Here is a 9,288-nt window from a genome sequence, read left to right as displayed (position 1 = left end):
TCTGTCTCTCACAGAAATACCTACGAGTTTTTGTTCCGTCATTTGATAAATCAAGGTGAACATGAACCAATTGATAACCCGGTCTTATATTCCGAAGAACAGCCTAGAATTATCAATCACCTCACAATAATCTTAATCGACTAGAGAAAGAACATATTGCGGAATCAAAAACGATGAGACGAAGATGTTTGTGAATTCTTTTATATCTTTCCTATCAGAGAAATCAATCTCAATCCAATCTTACGATTGTACTTAGTACGATAGAAGTAGCAAGATCAGATCACACAACTACGAGAAAAGTAGTATCGGTATGGCTTCACAATCCCAATGAAGTCTTCAAGTCGTTAACCTACAGGGTCTCGATAGAAACCTAAGGTTAAATGAGAATCGACTCTAGCTAATACAACTAGTATCACACAAGAGGTGTGGAGATTAGGTTTCCCAGTTTCTAGAGTTCTTCTTTATATAATATTTCAAATCAGGGTTTGCAATCAATGTTAGCTTAGTAACAAAGCATTCAATATTCATCGTTAGATGAAAACCTGATTAAAATTAATATCTTTCAACCGTTAGATCGAAACTTAGCTTGTTACACACAAATGAAATGCACGTTTATTTAGGTTTGTGTAACCGTACCCAAACATGTACATCTAGTTGGTTCAACAGTAGTTAACCAAATGGTTAGCCATATAAGCACTTTCATATCAACCATATTCTTCTTTACCATAACTAGTTCAAATGACTCAAATGAACTAGTTAGAGAGTTGTTCAATTGCTTAGATCTTATAGAAGTATACAAGACACAATCGAAGCAAAAACGATTTGATTTACTCGAATCGATTCATGAACTTTATAGCTACGGTTTGCAAACTTGCATGCCTTAGTTTATATAAGTTTAAATTCGCGAATAATCGTTTTTAGAAAATAACCAACTTAAATACGCATACTGGTACGCGGACTTAAGTACCCGGAATAAGTTTGTTTTCGATTCACAAATTCCAGCAGAAATTCACGGGATGTGAACTCCTGACAGTACGCGGACTCTAGTTCCGATTTTCCTGAGCAGCAAAGTACGCATACTTTGGTTCAAGGAATAAGGACTTATACACGTATGAGTTACCACAAAATGTTTATATCCAACCATGGTTATATAATCTAAACTCTCATTTCAATCATTGAAACATTATTAGAGGACGTTATATAGTTATTGTTCACACACTATTTTTCGTCAAAGCAATTTTCAAGTAATTGAAACTTAATATGACTTTCGTCACTAGTAAAGATGAACTTGGACAAAGCGAAAGCTTACCAACACATATTTCGAGAAATAGATAAGCGAGATAAACTCGGATCGAAATAGAAAATGTGTATAATCAAAGTTTATATAGCAAAATGACTTTCTTCTCAAGATAAGAGATAGAGTAGATAGACTTTTGAGTGATATATAAGTTCAAGTCTCCACACACCTTTTAGTCGATGAAGTTCTGTTAGAGCATTTCTCGGTCGACCTCGCATGCGTTGCTATCTTAAACATGTTTGTAAATGTTAGTAATTAAAACTATAAGTCTTGATTTCTAGTCTACTATAGCTAAGGTCTCGGACTAGGATAGAAAGTGTAGTTGAGCTCAATAACTCCATGGCGATCATCATACAAGACGAAGGACTACTCAAGGAACTAGTGGATCTTCATCGACTAAAAGGTATGTGGATACTTGAACTTATCTATCACTCAAAAGTCTATCTACTCTATCTCCTATCTTGAAACAAAAGTCGTTGTGCTATATAGACTTTGATTATAGACATTTGCTATTTCGAGCCGAATTTATCTCGCCTATCTATTTCTTGAAATATGTGTTGGTAAGCTTTCGCTTTGGCCAAACTTATCTTTACCTAGTGACAAAAGTCATGTTATGTTTCAATCACTTTGAAAATGGCTTTGATGACGATAGTCGATTCTTTATGTCTAACGATTATTATAACATTATAGAAGAATGTTTCAATGATTGAAATGAGAGATTAAATTATATAACCAATGGTGGATATAAGCATTGTTGTGGAAACACATATATGTATAAGTACTTATTCCTTGAACCGAAGTTTGCGAACTTTGTTGATCAAGAGAACCGGAACTAGAGCCGTGAACTCAGTCCACGAACTGGCGGAAGTTCTCGACCCGAGAAAATCTGCTGGAGTTTGAGAACTCCTTCCGGGAACTTAAGTCCGCGAACCCAGTTCGCAAACTTGAGTTAGGTGATATCTAAAGAAGATTGTTTGTGAACTCATGTTTATATAAACTAAGGAATGCAAGTTTGAAAACCGTGGCTATAAAGTTCATAAACTGATTTGAGTGAATCAAATCGTTTTTGCTTGATCTCCGCTTTTTCAATTGGTATCAGAGCAGGCAAATACGTTTAAGATCTTACAAGTCTGTGTTTATAGCGATCTGACTCTATGAACAAGAATACTATCTCTGATAACGCAACATCAGTTCAGAGTCTCATGCATAAGTTTCAAAGTCCTGAAACTTCTGAGAAAAACTCTGAATCGTGTCCTCTGACTGAATCTGCATTCAACTTGGAGAAATACCTGGATGAACAGTTGTATGAGCTTTCGGATGACAGTGATTCAGAAGAATGACAAAGTATTTATGAGGAAGTCTCTCAATATATCGAGTTGTTTGACGATGCTTTGAAAGAAAATAATTCAACAGCTTGCTTGAGAAAATACATGGCTCCTCTTTGTCAAGAAAACATAAAGTTGAGAAAACTCTTTAAAGGATATGATGGTGGGTATAAACTTTTACAATCTATCGTTAAAGATCGTGAAGAAGATGTACGCACAAAAAGGTCTGAATGTGATAATCTTTTTCGAAATATCTTCATGTTGAAAGAAATACTTGCAGAAGCTGAAGCAAGATATGAATCTCAACAAAAATATTTTGACGACAAAGAACTCAGTCTTCTCGCCAAAGAAAAATCCTTGGATACCTACCTTGAAGCTACCCTTGATAAAGTAAAATCACTGGAAGAGAGTCTGAGTAGATTCAATTCTATCTCTATAAAATTATCTTCTATGCTTGGAGCATGTAAAGAACATCGTGATACACATGGTCTGGGCTATAAAGGAATAGACGCTCCAAAAACTAGTAAGATCAATTTCGTTAAAGTTATTTCTCCATGTGAAAAACAGTTGGCAGCTTGTAATGGTCCTAAAAACAAGGATTTTTCTCCTTCTAAATCTACTCACACGAGAACGGTTAAGAATAATTCCTTCAACTGCTATTATTGCGGGAATAAAGGACATTCTGAGAGAAGATGTCGTTACCGTCTGAAAAATGAAAAACTTCACAACATTCTTGCATGGATGTCTAAAGAAGTTATCAAACCCGTCTCTCACATTGTTTGACTAAAAGGGATTTTCAACAATCAAGAAAAATACTGTTATAAGTCTTTTCTTAATTGTGTTTTTGAAACGAAAAATGCCTACAATGGTAGAATGAAGAAAGGAAGAAAAGTAACTGACTTCTTAAATAACTCTGAAAAGAGAAAAAGGCATAGGAGAAATAAAGAGAGGTCGAGTTCCTTGTGTCACCCTGAAAAAGGCTGCAAATCCAAGACACCTGCTCCATATTTCATACATATCAATAATCGAGTCTTAGAACTTAAAATCAGCATAAACGGACTCAAACAGAGCATCAAGAAAACATGGAAATCGGTTGGCTCAGGTACTCCTAGTTCTTCTCTGGATAAAACTCCTTAAACTATGTCAAGTAATTTGTCTATAAATCCCCTTGAAGGAGAGAAAGAAGAAGTCAATATTGATGAGCAAAATGCTCATCTGGATACACCATGACTGCTCAAATGAAGCATCCCTCTTTTAGATAAAGAAGGATGCTTATAGATATCAAGAAATTTGTCTTGAGAAAGCTGTCAAGGTTGTATAATATATGATCTTAAAAATATGTTGAGTCTCACTCCAGTTTTTGTCTTCTTAAAGAAAAGTCTGATCATTCTCTCTAGAGAAAAATTCCCTGTTTAATCGTCCTCCCTCCAAGTAGTTGTTTCCTTTGCAATTGTTTCTCTTGGAATTAAGAAGTTCTGCCTTGCTCCTCCGTTCTGTTTGGTCATGAAAAGTTGTGACCACAAGTACATGTATACCTGACCCACACGAACGTCTTGTTTCCTAGGGTTTCCTAAGAAAATTATATATATATACACATATACCATGCTAAGCTTTGGTACATATACGTTCTGTAACGTCAAGGGTCATCTACTTTTTGTACTTACAATGGATGGATGCAACAAGGAAGACAATGATAAGAAGGACAGACCTATCGAGTTTCACAAGAACCCTGTTTTCATAACCTGCTTTCATGTTGTTGATCATGAAAACAAGCTACTAGTTCATATGTCATCACAACTGGTAGGAAATCTTCTTCGGGATTTTGAGGTCGTTCGTGAACAACTCAGAATGGCAACAAGGAATCTTGATTTTCTGAAAAACGAACTAAAGAAAGCAACTGAGGAGCTTGTCCATGTTCAATCTCTAGTTGCTAACCGGGTTTATCGTTTTTCAAATCATGTTCTCTTAAGAAACAATTTTGCCTAGTAAATCTTCTATTTTTTTGTTTTATTTACAAGAATAACTAGAGTTTGGAATAGCCATTATTGTGATTACACATAGCTATGTCCAACGTTTTCATCTTCATGTTTTTAGGTTTATTTGTTTAAATTCTAAAAAATTGTTTGGAAGATGATTTGTGCAGTATTAATCTTTATGGTTTTATATATTGCAATGTGTTATGGGATATGTGTGTTTGCTACCGTGAACTATGATTGTCCCATACTTAGTCAAAAGTAAAGTCTTTCGTAAGTCGATATTCACATATTGATAAAAGAATGAATGGACTTTTGACAAATAACAAAAGTTAAACCTATTATGTCAATTATTGATGGAAGATAGGTTAAAATCTTTTGTTTACTAGGATTATGTCTATTGTATGTCATTGTGAAAATGGTGATGGAAAATAGAATGTGTCCTTGCGTATTCCGCAGTATTTATCTTCCCTGATCCATAATCTTTTATGTATTACTGTGAGGTTCCATAAGGTGTCTTACGTTGAGCACTATCGACTGAGTTGATTATTTTCTTATGATTAGCTTAGTTGTTGCTCCGTGAGGTACTATATGTCGAGCATTTTCAACTAAATTAATCATCTTGTTTGTTTATTTAGTTGTTGCTCTGTAAGTTTTCTTATGTCGAGCATGACCAATTAAATTGATTACTTTTGTGATTAGTTTGGTTGTGTATTCCGATTAAATTAATTATGGGTTCTCTTGTGATTAATCTAATTGAGTATTTTTTGAGTCTCCATAAGATTCACTTATGTTGAGCACTTCTGATTAAATTAATCATAGGTTCTCTTTTGGTTAATTTAATTGAGTATTTTTGGATTCAATTTCATACTTGTATGTAATTTGTTATGTCCAAATAAATCCTTCTTTTCTTTCGAAATTAAGGTCGCTCTTGTTGTTCTTTCGGGAATGACATCAAATGGGGGAGAGTTCTTTTGAACTTGTGCTTAATTGCCAAATATTTGTGGGGAGTGCGGCTGTGGAATATTATAGGGGTTATCTTGTATCTTTATAAACTCCTTGATGAATGCATTTAGTTTCGGCTTTATGATTGCATCTAAACAAGTTGATATGTGCTTCCTTTGGTCATGAAATGTCTCTTTCGAAAATTTCATTTGGATCTCGTTGTACCTTTGCCAATTTTATTGACAAAAAGGGGGAGAATTAATATGTAGTTCACACTACAAATACATATGGTTTTCGGATCATTATGTAAGGGGGAGTGGTTTCCATGTGAGATGGAGTATTGACTAAGGGGGAGTGATAATATCACCATTGTATTGTTGTCAAAGTTGTGATACAATTTGTTGATACATGAAAAATATTGCCCCTTATCCGGGCTAGTGTGCCCCCAAAAGGGAGGCAAACCCAACATGAAACATGGGGACTTCGGGACTAAAGCCCAAATCCATAAGAAAGTATCTATAAGATGGGAAAAACATGGAAGGAATTAATAGGAAAGATGAGGTTGTATTAGAGAAGGAATGACATAAATGGTAATTAAGGAGTTTTATGACATGTGACATGACATCATAAAAAAAAGGGTTTTTAAAAAGTCTATATAAGGAAACATATAGTACAATAGAAGGAATCTTTTTTTCTCTTTATCTCTACCTCTTTCTAGGGCATTGGATGGGCTATGGCTAGGACAGGTAGAACCTAAACCAAAAATTGGGTATTAACATTTGGTGACCACATCCGGAATCTCGTGCCTGGCCCAACGTACAATCCCTAAAACACCATTTTTTTTCCATCCGCGTCCCTGCTTTTATTTCACCGCACGTCTCTCTTTCACCAATTTTTCACCCAAATAATCTCCGCGTTTGTTACAGCCGAGTCCTATCATATCCGAACCGGTAAGATACATCCGCCACCTAAAAATACCAGCGCCTCTTCCTCCACTTTCATGGCCGCTCTCAAACCACCTCCATGTTCACTGCCTCAGCGCCCACCAATAAAACCAGGAGCAACTCATTGTAAGGACGCGCAATCTCACCAGCGCCGCTTCCTCCCCTTCCAATTATACAAAACCCTATAAGTGCTTGTGCTCATTATCTCACTTCACATCAAGAAGCAACTTCTCAAATCAGGACGCGCCTTTGCTGAAAGCATGAATCTACGCCAAGAATAACGAGTCAGACTTCCGCTTCAGACAACAAAGTCGTCTCTCAAATGAATTCAGGGGATGGATTTTGAAGTTTCAGCAGCATCCAACACGATCTCATCAACAAAAAATTTAACAGACAAGTAACCCATTTGTCATCACCCATTGAAATCGTTAATCGATTTCGACATCGAATTTTAGGGTTTTCCATAAGCTCAAACTTGATTTTTCTTTTGATTATACTACCTGATTGGTAATTTGAGATCTGATTAATAGCTATCCTGTTATTTTCATCATTCTTAGGCAAAACTGCTAATAATCTGGCAAAGATTAGGATTTTTCTTCGATAAGATTTGATATATCCCGCAATCTTTGAGAAGCTAATTCGTATTTTGGACTTTAACACTCTTCAACTGAACTTGCTTAACATTGTGCCAGTGTTGCTCATCGATAGAGTTTAGCAGCCCTTTACATGTGGTTATTTGATGAAGTCCCTTGTAAATGGGGAAAGGGAGGATGCTAGCGCCAAGAACCTTGCCATCGTCAAGCATATTTGATCCATCTCGCACCTACAACCCAACGCCCTTAAAGCTCAGCAAGGATTGCCTCGAGAATGGAAGTGATGAATGATGCTTGCCCAAAGTGCTCCAAACCAATGCCAAAACATAACGAGTAGGCAAGGTATAACCCCAGCTGCAACTCAAGGCACCTCTGCCGCAAGACAGACTAAAAAGACTGAGAAGCTCAACTTCTTTGTGATGTTCCTTTGAATGTGGTGTAGCGGGTCCGATAGCAACAGCCAAGGCAGAGAAGTATCCACTCCTCCGCTACAACACAGGCTAAAGATTACATCTTCTATATACCTCCGATTGCCTGCTAGTGAATCAGAGCCAAGTGCCTTAGATTTGTTTTTCATGGTCAACCACCCTCTTTCAACCTCAGAATATTGATTACAGCAGCTGATCTCCGATTTCCCCCGACGCGTGCATTGTAGAAACAACATGGTCCAAGAGCCTTTATTAGTTTTGAATTGTAAGCCTAACGATCAACAAGGTCAGTGGACGATCATACAGCTGCTACGTACTCGCAGCTTGGCCCCAACTGATCTCATCGGGAAGCTAAAAGTACCCGCTGCTCAATGCAAAGATAAGTTCCCATTGCCTTGGTTTGATATTTAATTGACACTTATCCTAGAGTTTTCGATTGTGCTTGGGTGAGAATGTATGCATATTCTTCGGACTGTTTCTATAATGATCATACATTCCTGTTAGAAAAGAAAAAGAAAAAAAAAGGGAAGGGGGGCTCGAATATAGTGTTGAGCTTGCATTAGCATCTGACTGCCTAATATCTGTAGGAATGTATATCTTGCTTTGGACTATCACATGCATACACTACACCAAGAGCTCCCATTATCTTAACAGCATAGTACAACCTCATATGTTATTCTGATACATCCCGAAACTAATGTGCGTCTGACCCTTTAGCACGAAATAATTTCTTGTTCTACTACTGCACTATGAACATCTTTTATGTTTCACTTCACCTGCCTGATTTTCTACTTAGCGCCTCCCCAACAATCGTATCGCTTGTCTAACCACTAGCCCCGGAAAGCATGCCCTCTTCTCGTTTCCCTTGTACATTATGCAAAATGCATGTTTGAGAGCTTGTCGAATACTTCGGAATTTGCTGTTTTGATGATATTTTAAAGTATGGAAGTCTGTGGGTCTACTAATCTATACCTATGAATCCAACATCCTTGGCTAAATTTTATTCTGTAATGTATGAGCCTACATATGCGCGTCAATAAGTGACAATTTAGCTATGTAAAACATGATGGATGCCCTCGCTTGTTTATGTACGTTCGTATTTCGCGCCCATGGACCTTGTATGTTTTTTTAAGAAAATCGCTCACTGTTTAGTTCATGCATCTATCCCATATGTTTAGACGATTCAGAGCATGAAATATGTACGCAATCTAGCCGCATGCATAGGTTGTTACTTCATTAATTTTACAAGGCATCAATATCATCTTGTCTTGAATCTCGTGATCGGCAACACAAAAAGAAAATAGTAACGTGCTCCGGGCACCATGCTAGCAAGGGTCCATAGAGGCCGCTTGAACAAAAATTTACAAAAGGCTGCGGGAACGCCAGTAGCACCCGATCGACTGACAAATTTACTAAAGGTTGCAGGAATGCCAATGGCGCCTGATCGACTGACAAAAGGTTGTGGGAATGCCAATGGCGCTCGATCGACTGACAAAAGGTTGCGGGAACGCCAATGGCACCCGATCGGCTGATAAATTTACTAAAGGTTGAAGGAATGCCAATGGCGCCTGATCGACTGACAAAAGGTTGCGGGAATGCCAATGGCGCCCGATCGGCTGTCAAAAGGCTGCGGGGACGCCAGTGGCACCCGATTGGCTGACAAATTTACAAAAGATTATGCGAATGCTAATGACGCCCGACCGACTAATACAAGGCCACGGGAATGCCAATGGCACCCGACTGGCTGACAAATTTACTAAAAGACCACGGGAATGCCAATGGC

General features: G+C 37.5%; 1 long non-coding RNA gene across 1 annotated transcript; it reads left to right on the top strand.

The window, feature by feature from the left end:
* The first annotated feature begins 6,458 nt into the window (after positions 1–6,458).
* Positions 6,459–8,067, top strand: LOC113349752. The gene is made up of 2 exons (XR_003360350.1): positions 6,459–6,991; positions 7,177–8,067. It is a non-coding gene; the product is annotated as an uncharacterized LOC113349752 (long non-coding RNA).
* The last annotated feature ends 1,221 nt before the right edge of the window (positions 8,068–9,288 follow it).

The sequence above is a fragment of the Papaver somniferum genome, chromosome 2 (assembly GCF_003573695.1).
Source record: "Papaver somniferum cultivar HN1 chromosome 2, ASM357369v1, whole genome shotgun sequence".
Taxonomy (NCBI): domain Eukaryota; kingdom Viridiplantae; phylum Streptophyta; class Magnoliopsida; order Ranunculales; family Papaveraceae; genus Papaver; species Papaver somniferum.
This window is presented reverse-complemented; position numbering and strand designations above follow the sequence as displayed.